Source organism: Dreissena polymorpha, chromosome 6 (genome assembly GCF_020536995.1).
Source record: "Dreissena polymorpha isolate Duluth1 chromosome 6, UMN_Dpol_1.0, whole genome shotgun sequence".
Classification (NCBI taxonomy): Eukaryota; Metazoa; Mollusca; class Bivalvia; order Myida; family Dreissenidae; genus Dreissena; species Dreissena polymorpha.
Genome location: NC_068360.1, coordinates 95,446,888 through 95,463,119, shown reverse-complemented (window position 1 = coordinate 95,463,119; position 16,232 = coordinate 95,446,888). Strand labels below are relative to the sequence as shown.

Sequence of the window (16,232 nt, the reverse complement as noted above, 5' to 3'; positions counted from 1 at the left end):
GCAGTCTGCACAGCCTAATCTTTGACAACCTTAAGTACATGTGGAAAAAGTTTGAATATGCATTGCTAAAATACATGTTAATTTTCTAAGAACTGCCCCTTCTATTTAAGGAATACTGTATGTTTGCCCCTGTAATATTTCTGACAAAAGAACAAGATAAATAAATTATGATTAATAGAACAGTAAACTTGTTTTTCATTTTGTATACAAAGGATAATTATGTTCTTATTATTTACACTATATTGAAAGAAATAAGATTACATCATTTAATAAAGAATGCATTACTGAAGATTCAAATTTAAAACAACCGCTTATCCAGCAATGTTGCAAGCATTCTTAAACAACAAGACTAAAAAAGCTGTTAACAATAATTTTATTTACTACTTCCTTTAAAAAAAAAGGCAGGTACAGTTTTGTTGTCGTCCCGTTGAAGGTGTTCATGTATCCAAAGGATGTACTGTGATCAATCTGTGTCCTCCACATCTTCAGTGCCAACACCTTGTTCCGAAACGTTTCCTGGATAAGGAGGGTGAGAGGATCAGTCACCACTTAACCCTTTTTCTGAAAAATATGAACACATAAAAAACTCAAAACCCCTTGATAAATCTATCTATATATATATATATATATATAAGCTGTTATTGTCCAACTTTTAAGATGCAGGAACATAATGGCCACTGTTTCGACAGTAAATGAGTTAAATTTTCTACACTTTTGATTTTAAGCTGAGACAATTACATGAGTAGTTTTACGTGTTCTATATTCATATTACAAGCAACAATATTTGATAAAGATAAAATGCATTACTAATTCCGTTAAACAGGCCCACAGACAAATAAAATACTTGATATAGATAAAATGCAACAATAATTCCGTTAAACAGTCCACAGAAAAATAACATATTTGAAATAGATAAAGTGCATTATTAATTCTGTTAAACAGGCCCACAGAAAAATAAACATGAAAGATGGGTCATATTCAACAACAGTAAACATACTGGTCTCTGGCTTGTATAGTATTGTCAGGCCATGCCACAACAAAGCTGGTCTTCATCATGGTCTACCAAATGGACAATCTTGCAAACACACCATCATGGTTAGCTTGAGGATGGTCCAAACTGGGCCAGGACAGGCTGTCAGTGATAACTGCTGACTGTCTGGCAGCAATTTCCTTCAACAGCTCCTATGCTTCCGTATAAGTAAGGTGGTCTATGATATCATTGAAAAGAAATTTCTGCATTTAACAATAAATGTTTTGAACATAAAGCTTAGAATTTTGACACAAGATGTAGCTACATGTACATATAGAATTTTTTATTTTTCATGACACCATTTTTTAAAATTCCTGTCAGTTTTTTTGTAATGTAGGATCATTTTTTAAATTCTTTGCTCATGTAGCAACACAGTTTTACATACAAAGACTTTGTTTTATATATCAACAATTAGTGCGTTGAACTGTGTTTGTTTCTGTTTCCATTCAAGAATATTGTGAAATGACATAAAAAAATTCAATAAAATCTCAAATTGCCTGAATATCTGAAAACATTATCTACAAACTATTTCAATATTCTCAAATGAAATCAACAGAAAAAAATGCAGCTAAATAAGTATACCTTTTATGTTTCTTGTACCAAAGTGACAAAATCCAGTGATCATTTCTTCATAAACTTCTTGGTTTAATTATGGTTGTATCCTATTGAAAAAGTAAATACACAATTTAAACCACTTTTTAAAACTATTTATGGTCTCTATTAAAAAAGTGAGTTGTAAATATGTGGTATTATTATCTAATAAGTTTTCTTCGACATTCAGGAAATCAAATTCAGTTGAAAAAAGAGGAATATCCAGAATATTCTTGGCTTTTACAAATATAATGATACACATGTACATGCATTTCAGATGACCTGTATTTGATTTATTCAAAATACAATGTACTGTTGAAATACACATTTATCAAAATATATACGTGCTTTACTAAATTATCAAAGAATATAAAGATAAAATACTTTAAATAAAGAAACAATAAGATGCACGAAAATAAATTGGGGCGAGTTGTCTCTTGGTTGGAGCGAGTGACCATATGTTTGATGCGAGTTTGTTTTGGGGCAAGTTGGTTTTGGGAAGAGTTGTCTGGCGCCAGCTACATGCATTTGATGCCATGAATTACTAAACTGTATTACTATTTTCAAAAATATTTTGGTTATTCAGTTTATTTATAAAATAGCTGTGCAGAAGAAACTGATATAAATACATTAACCCTTTGCATGCTGGGAAATTTGTCATCTTATCAGCTAAATGTCATCCGCTGAATTTCTAAAATTAGCCATTTCTTCGATTTTTTTCAAAGAATACTATCACAATAGCAAACAGTTTGGATCCTGATGAGACGCCTCGTTCTGTGGCGTCTCATCTGGAAATAAACTGTTTGCAAAGGCCTTCAAAATTCGGTTCCAGCGCTTAAGGGGTTAACTATGAGTTTTGGGTTTAAATTAATAAACTACCAGTACCATTCAAATGCATTTTAGTTAAAAACTTCAAAAAAATGCAATTTAAGTGTGAACAAGCCCCTTTAAGAAAGGGATCAGAGAAGAAAATATGAGTAAGAATAAAATATGAGCACAGTCATGCGCAAAATTGGGTCTAATGTGGTATGTGCCCAGCCTAGCTCCAGACCAGCCTGCAGCCAGACTGTGCATTCTTGTTTAGTCAGGAGCCACCCGGCCTTTTAATGAGATTCCAAAATTGTGTGAGACTTAATATCTGACAGGGTAGCTCCTTACCAGACTGTGAGAGCTTGTAGGTTGTAAATACAGTCTGTCAGTAACTTATGCAGATTTGTTGACTTTTCATTTTATTGATATGTTCAGCATTCAACATTTAAAAAAAACATATAAATATTATGCTTTACATAAACTATTGTTATGTTGTTATACTGATAATTCACAAAACCATATATTTTCAGGATATGCACTTGGTATGATCAGCTGTTATGATCCGGCTACTCCCAATAATGATACCCGTATCGCCATAGAAGAGGGAGTGAACTTCATCGAACTAATGCCATATAACTTCAATTTTGGGACTGTCTATGTCAAAGCTGCACTGGATTATGAGGTCTGAAAATATGGAACATATTTTGTCTTTTGTACTGGAATAAAATAATAATTTGATGTTTTTTGTGCGAAAATCTCTACTACTTACCTTGGGGAGTGATTCAGATGTTCTTGCTTTGCAAATTAATTTATCAGTATTCAACACTTCAATGGAATTCTATTAATCCATTATTTTTGCACTTCAATGTCTTTATTAAAAATAAGCCAAATATAAGCTGAAAACACATTGAAAACATCAAATGACATCATTCAATTAAGTCTTTTTCTGGGAAAACTGGGCTTTATTCATGTGCGTAAAGTTTCGTCCCAAATAAGCCTGTGCGGTCATTATTAATCAGGGACTTAATAAATTGGTTTTTCATTTAGAAGAGACTTCTTTTAAACTTTAAAATCCATGATGCAGAGAGTGTCAATGGACTGAACAGGCTAATCTTGGACAACACTTTAAGCAAAGGCGTTAAGCCCAGTATTCCGAGAAAGAGGCTCAATTAAACAAAATTCAAAATAAGTTGCGTTCTAAGAAAAACTGGGCATAATGCATGTGCGTATAGTGTCATCCCAGATTAGCCTGTGCAGTTCGCACAGGCTAATCAGGGACAACACTTTCCGCTTTTATGACATTTTTGGTTTAAATGAAGTCTCTTCTTTGCAAAAATCCAATTTAGGCGGAAAGTGTAGTCCTTGATTAGCTTGTGTGGACTTCACAGGCTAGTCTGGGACGAAACTTTACGCACATGCATCATGCCCAGTTTTCTCGGAACACAACTCAAATGACATCACGATACTGCATGTGTATAATGGTTTGAACGAAGTGGAAGTACAGCTTGGTGTTATTATGCAGGGTGTTATTTCATCAATGCTTGTGTGTGATAAAATGGAATGCCTGTAGAGGTTATACAAATTGTAAAAACAAATACCGTCAGACCCTTGCAGTTATGATTTAAGGGCTCTTAACCCTTATCACTTCAGAAGCAAAGTGTTTTTTATAGCAACTAGCATAAAATCAAGAACTACTCGCAGGCTGTTCAGGTTTTCTGTTTTTTTGCTGGATCTTACATTTGTAAATGAAGACTTCAAAACTTAATTAGAATGATTTTTATTTAATTTTATTTTCTGATGAGATATGAACATGTAAAAGTGGGTATCTGAATGGTAAAGGATGAACTCAAAGATGGCCAGGAAGTATCCTTTTCATGCATATTGTGTACTGTATGAAGGGTTTGATACTCTGTTTGAGCCCAGCAGGGCTTAATGCATGTGTGTAAAGTGTCATCCCATATAAGACTGTGCAATCAATGCAGGATTATCCGCAATTACACTTTCCGACTAAACTAGATTTTTGTTTAAAAGATGCTTTCTTTAAACAAAAAATTCCATAAAAGCTTAAAATGAGGTCCCTGTTTAGCCTTTGAAGACTGCACACTTAACCCATATGCATTAATCCCAGTTTTTCCCAGATTGAGGCATGTTAATGATTCAGATTTACATTCTCTGTTTATGTTGCAGATTCACACTCTCTTGTTTATGTTGCAGATTCACACTCTCTTGTTTATGTTGCAGATTCACATTCTCTGTTTATGTTGCAGATTTACACTCTCTGTTTATGTTGCAGATTCACACTCTGTTTATGTTGCAGATTCACATTCTTTGTTTATGTTGCAGATTTACACTATCTGTTTATGTTGCAGATTCACACTCTCTGTTTATGTTGCAGATTCACACTCTCTGTTTATGTTGCAGATTCACATTCTCTGTTTATGTTGCAAATTTACACTCTCTGTTTATGTTGCATATTCACACTCTCTGTTTATGTTGCAGATTCGCATTCTCTGTTTATGTTGCAGATTTACACTCTCTGTTTATGTTGCAGATTCACACTCTCTGTTTATGTTGCAGATTCACACTCTCTGTTTATGTTGCAGATTCTTGTTAGCAAGAACCAACAGAATTTGAAGACCATTTCTCTGGCATGTACCAGCGTTAATGGAAAGGTAACAGGCTCGTTGTTTTTGTCCAAGACAAATTAAGCTGTTCTCTGGAATAAAGGGGTTTAATGCATGTGTGTAAAGTGTTGTCCCAGTTTGGCCTGTGCAGTCCGGACTAGGGTTATCAGAGACAACGCTCTACACTGTTATGTTTTTTTTCGTTGTAAGAAAGTCTTTTCTATATGAAAATTTATCTTAGTGTCATCACTGCGGTTTGCTAAGGTTAATCTGCGACAACACTTTACACACATGTGTTAAGCCCAGTTTTCCTACAACAAGACTCAATTCTGTGATAAAACAACAAATAATGGATCTAATCAATCAAACAAACAAAAAAGTATCAAATCAATATAAAGATTCAGTCACTTTAACTATTCAAAAGTAAGCTTTTTTTTGTCCCCTACCGGTTTCACCGGAGGGGACTTATGGTTTGCGCTCTGTCTGTGAGTCTATGTGTGTGTCACATTTTTTCTGGATCCTGCAATAACTTTGAAAGTTCTTCATATTTTTTCATGAAACTTGAAACATGGATAGATGGCAATATGGACATTATGCACGTTATTTCATTTTCTTCCTAAGTCAAAAATTCTGGTTGCTATGACAACAAATATAAAAAAAATCTGACAATGGTGGAGCTGGTAGGGGAATATATTTCTCGGTAATAGTCTTGTTTACCATGCATTTAAATATTTATACAATTTAGTGTCTATCTCTCCAGTTTATATGATTTGTTAAAAACATGGGTGTTTGGTTTGTTCTGAGATTGGGATGGGGATATTCAGGGCCGTACCCAGGAAATGTTGACTGGGGGGGCCCAAACGGGGAGGGTGCGGGAGGGGTTGCCCCTCCGGAATAGATTTTTAGCTCATCTATTTTTTGTAAAAAAATTATGAGCTATTGTCATCACCTTGGCGTCGGCGTCGGCGTCTGCGTCGGCGTCGGCGTCCGGTTAAGTTTTGCGTTTAGGTCCACTTTTCTCAGAAAGTATCAATGCTATTGCATTCAAACTTGGTACACTTACTTACTATCATGAGGGGACTGGGCAGGCAAAGTTAGATAACTCTGGCGTGCATTTTGACTGAATTATGTGCCCTTTTTATACTTAGAAAATTGAAATTTTGGTTAAGTTTTGCGTTTAGGTCCACTTTTTTTCAGAAAGTATCAATGCTATTGCATTCAAACTTGGTACACTTACTTACTATCATGAGGGGACAGGGCAGGCAAAGTTAGATAACTCTGGCGTGCATTTTGACAGAATTATGTGCCCTTTTTATACTTAGAAAATTGAAAATTTTGGTTAAGTTTTGTGTTAAGGTCCATTTTATTCCTTAAGTATCAAAGCTATTGCTTTCATTCTTGCAACACTTACTAACTACCGTAAGGGGACTGTGCAGGCAAAGTTATGTAACTCTGACAGGCATTTGGACGGAATTATGGGCCCTTTATACTTAGAAAAATGAAAGTTTGGTTAAGTTTTGTGTTTTGGTCCACTTTACCCCTAAAGTATCATAGATATTGCTTTCATACTTGGAACACTCGCAAACTATCATAAGGGTACAGTAAAAGGACAAGTTGCATAACTCTGGATGTCATTTTTACGGAATTATGGCCCTTTTTTGACTTAGTAACTTTGAATATATGGTTAAATTTTGTGTTTCGATCCACTTTACTTCTTAAGTATCAAGGCTATTGCTTTCAAACTTCAAATACTTTCATGCTATCATGAGGTTACTGTACCTGGCAAGTTGAATTTTACCTTGACCTTTGAATGACCTTGACTCTCAAGGTCAAATTATTAAATTTCTCTAAAATTGCCATAACTTCTTTATTTATGATTAGATTTGATTGATACTTTGACCAAACTACTCTTACCTGACATACCACAATAGACTCCACCCAAACCAACGCCCGTGCCCCCCCCCCTATTTTTTTTTTTTTTTTTTTTTTTAAGATCAACTCACAAATGACCACCACACCCTCACACTATACCCCCCCCCCCCCACCCCACCCCCTCCCCAATTTTTTTTTTAAACGGTTTAAAAAACAAAACTATTTATTTTGATTATTTTATGTTTGAAATACCGTCCAACCATCGCACCCAAGAATCCCCCCCCCCCACCCCCCCTCCCCCCACCCGAAACCCTCCCCCCCCCTATTTTTTTTTTTTTTTTTTTTTTAAGATCATCTCACAAATTACCACCACACCCTCACACTATACCCCCCCACCTCACCCCCCCCCCCAATTTTTTTTTTTATGAAACGGTTAAAAAACACAAATATTTATTTGTATTATTTTATGTTTGAAATACCGTCCAACCATCGCACCCAAGAATCCCCCCCCCCACCCCCCCCCCCACCCCCCGATTTTTTTTTTTCCTTTTTTTCGCATTTTTAGAAGAAAATGTAATAAATGTCCACACCCCCACACAATGCACTGCTCTTCACTCCACCCCTCCCTCCTTTGTGATTGAAAATGAGAGTCCCTTCACCTTTAAAAAGAAAATAGATGAGCGGTCTGCACCCGCAAGGCGGTGCTCTTGTTTTTATTAGGCACTGTTCAAGGTAAATTTTAATGCATATAGAAACATATGTTGTGTTATAAATTTATGGATATATAACAAGTAAATCAGCACCTTTCTGAAGTCTAAAGCTTTAACCATTACGGGCCGTCCATAAAGTATGTCACGCTCCAGGTGGGGGGAGGGTGAGTAAGAAAGTGACAGTTTGTGACATGGGGGAGGGGAGTCAGGCCATGTGTGATGTCACACATTTATTTTAAAAAAATTGTATAATTTATTTATTATTTCTTTAGTAGAATTAAAAAATAATTTTCAAAAATTTGTGAAACATTTGAATTAGTTTTATGTCAAAATAAGACGAATTGCGTATCTCCTGATTCTGTTGTTCGAATGTTTTATAGGCAACTTGGCTGAGCCGGCTTATTCAATAGGCACAACCTCCACACAGATTTCAATGACGAAATAATTGGACTGTTCCATATTTAGTTAGTAAAGGGTTGAAAGAAAATCTTAATTATAATTTCGTTTTTATTAGACGTTAACACGTGGATAAATATTCATACTGCTCATCGTAACAACCCTACAGTTATAAAAGCCTGTGATGTAATAGTTCTTTTACCGGTAAGTGAAATTTTAATAAGGTTTAATAGTGAATTTAGTTTAAGATTAAATTTAAATTAAGTATTACTTTTAAAAAATGTTCGAAAGTGTGAGTTTGTGACGTCCCTTAGGGGAGGGGGGTCCAAGATTTTGTAACAGTTTGTGACATGCCGGGGTAAAAATGGTAAAAAAAGCGTGACATGCTTTATCAACGACCCCTTGGTGTGAAATTCACACACATGTATAAAGCTTTAGATTTCAGAAATGTATTACACTTTATAAAGAAGTAAAAGCAACCTTTGAAACTAAAAAAAACTTTATTATGAAATGTGACATAAAGTATGACTGTAGAGAAGGTTTGATTTCAGAGAGAAAATACTACTATGGTTATATGTCAGTAACTGACATATAACCTACTAGTATTTTCTCTTTGAAATCAAACCTCCTCTATATAAAATTTCAAAGTAAATTCATTATAAAATGTTCATCATCTACAACACAGTTTTCACAGAAATGTTTAATAAGCTATGATTCTAGAGGAGGTTTGAATTCAAAAGAGAAAACACTATTATCGTTCAGACCTACGAACTTCTGTATCAGTTCCATCCATTCGCTGTTTCTCTTTCCTTGTCCAATCAAAAGACGTGTTACACCCACCATCAAAAGATGAAGCATTGAGCACAATAGGTTATTGACAGATCGGGGATGTGTGTACAAGGTGATAAGAAAATAATGCCTAGGGGCTTATCTCCACTGGCGAGTAAATTAGCGCTAATCCCCTTGTGTATCAGGGGCAATAAAACACATCTGCACATTTGTATTGTAGGGAAGTGTACTGTGGGCCCTTTCATGTGAGAAAATTTGCAGTAGGCCCATTATTAAAAAATCATTACTCGACTGCCAGCTGGGGGGGCCCGGGCCCCTGGGCCCAGTGCCTGGGTACGGGCCTGATATTTACTACTCAAAGTAAGGGCAACTGGGCATAATTTCAGCTATGTTGGAAAAAATGTCATCATAAAATTTCATCAGGTTTGTTCCAATAATCATGTTTTGACATGATCATGAATTAAATTTCACAGTTTTAATATGAAGGAATCTGTGGATTCTACATGTTATGTCTTTGCTCCTATATTGTTTAAGGTCGTTGTGGAATCCAAAATGGTCATTTATTATATCAATGACAACACCCAGTGTGGATTGGACACTCCTACTCTGCAAGCATTAATGAGGTAGGTGTGGCTTTTAAGTCAGTTCATATGGAAATTTAAAATATGTACCTACAGAATGTATGGCTATTGGTTTATTCTACAAATATGGTCACATATTATAATTATTTGTTTGATGTTTGAACACATGCACAGACCAATGGGGACATACCTCTTCACCATTCTTGAATAGCAGGACACAAAAAGTGCATTAGCATTTATTAATAGTGTGTAATGATGTTGCTGCAGTTGCTAATGATTATAGTGTTGTTGGTGGTGATTATGATGACGATGACAATGTACTGTTCAATACTGATATATGTTTGCAGTTTCTCCCTGGTCCATTGCCGATGGCGGTGATAAATGATCCACCAATCATTGTGGAGAACGGCGATGGTGTAGACAACAGCATTGTCACCCTGAACTGCACTGCAATTAAGATCTCCCTCAGTAATATTGTAGAGGTAAGTAAACTGTTATTGTGCTTTACCTACTGGCAAAACATCCGTTCAGTTTAAGGTCAATGTTATGTAACTATGGCTACATGCAGGAGTTCAGTACAGTGCAAGGTCAATGTTATATTACTATGGCAACATGCAGGAAGTCAGTACAGTGCAAGGTTAATGTTATATTACTATGGCTACATACAGAAAGTCAATACAGTACAATGTCAATGTAATATTGCTATGGCTACAGGAAAAAAGTCTGAATAGTGCAAGGTCAATGTTATATTACTATGGCTACATAAAGGAAGTCAGTACAGTACAAGGACAATGTTATATTGTTATGGCTTTATACAGGAAGTCAGTACAGTACAGGGTCAATGTTATATTACTATGGCAACATGCAGGAAGTCATTACAGTACAAGGTCAATGTTATATTAATATGGCTCATTAGGTCATTGTCGACCTGAAATGGCCCACAAGTCACCCGGGGGTGACTAGAAGCCAATTCATGTCACCCTGGGGTGACTTCAATCGGATGCTTGTAATCCATGGGTGGCTAGAATCGGCTTCATGACACCCCAGGTTGACATGAATCGGCTTCTAATCCCCCCAGGGTGACATGAATCAGCTTCTAGTCACCCCTGGGTGACTTCAAGCCATTTCAGGTCGACAATGACCCAATGAGCATAGCACAAGGTAAATGTTACATTACTTTGGCTACAGACAGGTAGTCAGTACAGTACAAGGTCCATGTTATATTGCTTTGGCTACTCTGTATTTAAGACAATTGTCCACAAGCCGGTTGTTGTTTGTAAATTTGTATTTGCTGGTTTATGAATACAATTATTGGGTTATTACCTATGCTCCATTGATTGTTTTAATAGCTGACAGTTCTTGAGCCTTACTTCTGTTGATGCTGTTAACCAGTGACTAACAGATTTTGGAAATCATTTGACATCACTATCCATCCATGTGTAAAAAGCTTGAACATTTGAAGCTATTATCATGGAAAATTCAGTTTCAAATGTATTATGCCAAAATCATATTTCTTTTTTAGCTCACCTGATTACTCAGGTGAAAGTTTGTGACCGGTCTTTGTCCGTTGTCTGTCTGTCCGTCCGTCGTCCACATTTGTTTGTAAACACTCTAGAGGCCACATTTCTTGTCAGATCTTCATGAAACTTTGTCAGAAAATTTGTCCCAATGATATCTTGATCGAGTTTTAAACTGGGTCATGCTGAATCAAAAACTAGGTCACTAGGTAAAAAAAAGAGAAAAACCTTGTAAACACTGTAGAAGTCACATTTCATGCCAAATCTTCATGTAACTTTGTCAAAATATTTGCCTTAATGATATGTTGGTTGAGTTCAAAAGTGGTTCGGGTCCGTTGAAAAACATTGCCGCCAGTGGGCAGGGCAGTTTTCCCTATTTGGCTTTAGATAAACCTTGAAAAACTCTTGAAGTCACAGTTTTTGCCCAATCATCATGAAAGTTGGTCAAAACATAGGTTTTATTGATATCTCGGATGAGTTTGAAAATAGTCCAGATCGGTGAAAAAACATGGCCACCAGTGGGCGGGGCATTTTTCTCTGAATATAGTAAAAACATGTGAACACTCTAGAAGTCACATGTTTGGCCCAATTTTCATGAAATTTAGTCAAAATGATTGCCTTAATGATATGTTGGTTGAGTTCAAAAGTGGTTCCGGTCTGTTGAAAAACATGGCCGCCAGTGGGCGGGGCAGTTTTCCTTATTTTGCTAAAGAGAAACCTTGTAAACACTCTAGAAGTCACAATTTTTGCCAAATCGTCATAAAAGTTAGTCAAAACATTGGTTTTATTGATATATCGGACAAGTTCAAAAATGGTCCAGATTGGTGAAAAAACATGGCCGCCAGTGGGCTGGGCATTTTTCTCTATATGTATATAGTGAAAACATGTGAACACTCTAGAAGTAACATTTTTGGCCCAATTTTCATGAAATTTGGTGAGAACATTCGTTTTCTTGATACGAGAGTTGAGTTCAAAAATGGTTCTGCTCAGTTGAATAACATGGCTGTGGGGGGGGGGGGGGGCAGTTTTCTTATATTTATATAGTAAAAAAAGCTTGTGAACACTCTAGAAGTCACATTATTTGCCCAATCATCATGAAACTTAGTGAAAAGATTGGTTTTATATATATCTCAGATGTGTTCGCAAATGGTCCCGATCGGTAAAAAACATGGCCGCCAGGGGGTGGGGCAGTTTTCCTTATGTGACTAGAGAGAAACCTTTTTTTGCCTAATCATCGTGAAACTTAGTCAATACATTGGTTTTATTGATTTCTCTGACAAGTTGGAAAATTGCTCAGATCAGTGAAACACACTTTTTAGCTCACCTGTTTGCTCAGGTGAGGTTTTAGGATTGGTCTCTGTCCGCCGTTTGTCCACATTTAGTTTGTAAACACTCTTTCTAATCACATTTCTTAAGCATTCTTTATCAAAGTTGCTGGAAGATCTCAGTCAAGATTGATAATGAGCAAAATCACATAATTGATGCCATAATTATTGCCCTTAGATTGTCCAAATGTTCATTAAATTTTACAAAATCCATGTAAACACACTAGAGGTCACAATATGATTTCAGATTTTATGAATCTTGGTCATAATATTTATTTTTGTAAGCATTAAGTTTGATGTTTGGTAAGGGGGGTCAACTCAAAATATAGGTAACCAGGTCAAATCTTACAAAAACAATAACACTCCATACACCAGATTTTTGGTTCAATAATGATGAAACTTGACCAGGATGTTTGTCTGGACAATATCTAGGTCAAGTTTGACATTTGGTAAGATTGAATGAACAGACTCCTCTCAGGTGAGCGAACTAGGGCCATCTTGGCCCTCTTGTTTCGTTTATTCCACAGCCTTGCATCAACGGCAAGTACTTCAACTTCCAAGCACACCCCTATGGACAGAGTGACTATCGCCGCTGGTAATTTAACATCACCGCAACCAGACTGACCTACACAGGGATCACCTCGTTCAAAATCATCCTGAATGCAGTTGTAAGGAACCAGTGCTCATTTCTTAGCCCAGCCCTCCCCCTGCAGGTCATTGATCAATATGATTAATATTAAACTCTGCTCTATTCTCAACATACAAAATTAATCTAAGAGAAGTCTTGTAAAATATAGACCAATGAGAAGTCTAGTGAAATATTGACCACTGGGAGTCATGAAATATATTATTGAGCAATGAGAAGTCTTGTAAAATTTTGTCAAATGAGAGTCTTGTATAATATTAATTAATTAGAAGTCTTGTTATATTTTGGGTTTCATTTCAACTCAATTTTGAATTGAGAATAAGATTTATCATAGTTTAGAGCCAAGAGTGTTGTAAACTTAAATTAGTGTCTGACGAGTTGTGCATGAAATTATAATGTATCTCATATAGAAACATTAAACAGATACATGGTTTCATGTTTAATTAAGCTTTGTATTGCCGTACATATAAAAGAGCATTAGAAATCAGAAAATTATTATCCCCAAAAGAATTTTATTCTTACACTGCCCACGAACACACTTCTTAGTTAATTTCTCAACTTTCTGATGGATTTTGATTAATTGCTTTAATTTTTAGATTATGTCAATATATATTGAGAACAATCTCCAAAAAATGACGGCTTTTGCTTATTTTTTTCACTAAATATATTAAACGCAATATGATAAGATTGATATTTAAATTATGATTAATATCTTTCTTCCATCCCTACAGAATGTTCCCATGAATGCAAATGAGGTCACCTGTATCTCAGAGACTGTATCTCGGATGTCAAAGACATCCAGAATAAGCCACCCATTTTTTATCAGAACACCCTCTCCTTCACCATGTCTGAAGCCCGGCAACCAGTGAGCACTATCTTGGAAACCATATTTGAGCCACACTCTGGGAAAATGGGGCTAAATGCAGCACAGACCAAGCAGGGACAACACTTTCTGCTTAAACGTATTTTTCGTATTTAGGAAGTCTCTTCTTAACTAAAACCTATTCTTGGTGGAAAGAAGCGTCCCTGATTAGCCTGTGCAGACTGCAAGGGCTTATCTATGATGACACTTTACGCACATGCAATTAAGCCTCGTTCCCCAGGGCAATGCTCATTTCCATTGGAAACCATCAATACCATTGACCCAACATTGAAACTACCATATCACCTATGGAAATCATGGTTTGCTTTAGAAAATCATAGAAATCATTTTTAGCTCATCTATTTTTTGAAAAAAAATTATGAGCTATTGTCATCACCTTGGCGTCGGCGTCGGCGTTGGCGTCGGCGTCCGGTTAAGTTTTGCGTTCAGGTCCACTTTTCTCAGAAAGTATCAATGCTATTGCATTCAAACTTGGTACACTTACTTACTATCATGAGGGGACTGGGCAGGCAAAGTTAGATAACTCTGGTGTGCATTTTGACAGAATTATGTGCCCTTTTTATACTTACAAAATTGAAAATTTTGGTTAAGTTTTGCGTTTAGGTCCACTTTTCTCAGAAAGTATCAATGCTATTGCATTCAAACTTGGTACACTTACTAACTATCATGAGGGGACTGGGCAGGCAAAGTTAGATAACTCTGGCGTGCATTTTGACAGAATTATGTGCCCTTTTTATACTTAGAAAATTGAAAATTTTGGTTAAGTTTTGTGTTTAGGTCCATTTTATTCCTTAAGTATCAAAGCTATTGCTTTCATACTTGCAACACTTACTAACTATCATAAGGGGACTGTGCAGGCAAAGTAATGTAACTCTGACTGGTATTTTTACAGAATTATGTGCCCTTTTTATACTTAGAAAATTGAAAATTTGATTAAGTTTTGTGTTTAGGTCCACTTTATTCCTACAGTATCAAAGCTATTGCTTTCATACTTGCAACACTTATTAACTATCATAAGGGGACCGTGCAGGCAAAGTTATGTAACTCTGACTGGCATTTGGACGGAATTATGGGCCCTTTATACTTAGAAAATTGAAAATTTGGTTAAGAATTATGTTTTGGTCCACTTTACCCCTAAAGTATCATAGATATTGCTTTCATACTTGGAACTCTCACAAACTATCATAAGGGTACAGTAAAAGGACAAGTTGCATAACTCTGGTTGTCATTGTTACGGAATTATGGCCCTTTTTTGACTTAGTAACTTTGAATATATGGTTAAATTTTGTGTTTTGATCCACTTTACTTCTTAAGTATCAAGGCTATTGCTTTTAAACTTCAAATACTTTCATGCTATCATGAGGTTACTGTACCTGGCAAGTTGAATTTTACCTTGACCTTTGAATGACCTTGACTCTCAAGGTCAAATTATTAAATTTTGCTAAAATTGCCATAACTTCTTTATTTATGATAAGATTTGATTGATACTTTGACGAAACTACTCTTACCTGACATACCACAATAGACTCCACCCAAACCATCCCCCATGCCCTCCCCCCTCCCCCCCCTCCCCCCTCCCCCAATCTCACACTATACCCCCACCCCACCCCCCCCCCCCAATCTTTTTTTGTGATTTTTTTTTTTTTTTTTTTTTTTTCAGATCATCTCACAAATAACCACCACACCCTCACACTATACCCCCCACCCCCGAATTTTTTTTTTTAAACGGTTATGTTTGAAATACCGTCCAACCATCGCACCCAAAAAATCGCCCCCCCCCCCCCCCATCGCCCCCCACCCACACCCCCCCACACACCCCCGATTTTTTTTTTTTTTCCCTTTTTTGGAAGATAATGTAATAAATGTCCACAACCCCACACTATACACCCCTCTTCACTCCACCCCTCCCTCCTTTGTGATTGAAAATGAGAGTCCCTTCACCTTTAAAAAGAAAATAGATGAGCGGTCTGCACCCGCAAGGCGGTGCTCTTGTTACATTTGACCCCATAGATACCTTTCAGTTTCAGTTCTGAAACAAACAATACGAGCATGTACGGCATTTGCCTGGTTAAGACAACTTCATATTTGAACATTTGAATATTTGTTTCCATCCCTATTAAAAGTATATTTTGTCAAATAATTTGTGGTTTTATTTTTGGTAAAGCCTATGCCTGTGAACAATCGTCCATTTTATGTGTTTTTTTTTTTTTATTTAACTGAAATATATACCAACCAATGCATCTTCGTTTGATATTTTTGCTATGTCATGTACAGAGAGTCGAAGTTGAAGTGGGCAAAACTATCTGCGCCTCAGATCAGGACACTGGCACACCAAATGCAATCCGTTTTGAGCTTCTGCGAAACCCAGATGGTAATTTAATTTCTCTTTAACCATTTTCACTTGTTAGAAGCCAAATTAATATACACAAGTTTGTGTTTATTGATTCAAAAGTGTTCT

The 16,232-nt window shown here is 36.3% G+C and overlaps 1 long non-coding RNA gene across 1 annotated transcript in view; it reads left to right on the top strand.

The window, feature by feature from the left end:
• Positions 1–2,568: 2,568 nt before the first annotated feature.
• Positions 2,569–16,232, top strand: part of LOC127834873 (uncharacterized) — a 31,839-nt gene continuing 18,175 nt past the window's right edge. Inside the window, exons 1-8 of the long non-coding RNA XR_008028263.1 lie at positions 2,569–2,598; positions 2,962–3,113; positions 5,035–5,103; positions 9,357–9,445; positions 9,751–9,885; positions 12,773–12,913; positions 13,623–13,756; positions 16,049–16,145. This is a non-coding gene — a long non-coding RNA (uncharacterized LOC127834873). The remainder of the gene's footprint in view (positions 2,599–2,961; positions 3,114–5,034; positions 5,104–9,356; positions 9,446–9,750; positions 9,886–12,772; positions 12,914–13,622; positions 13,757–16,048; positions 16,146–16,232) is intronic.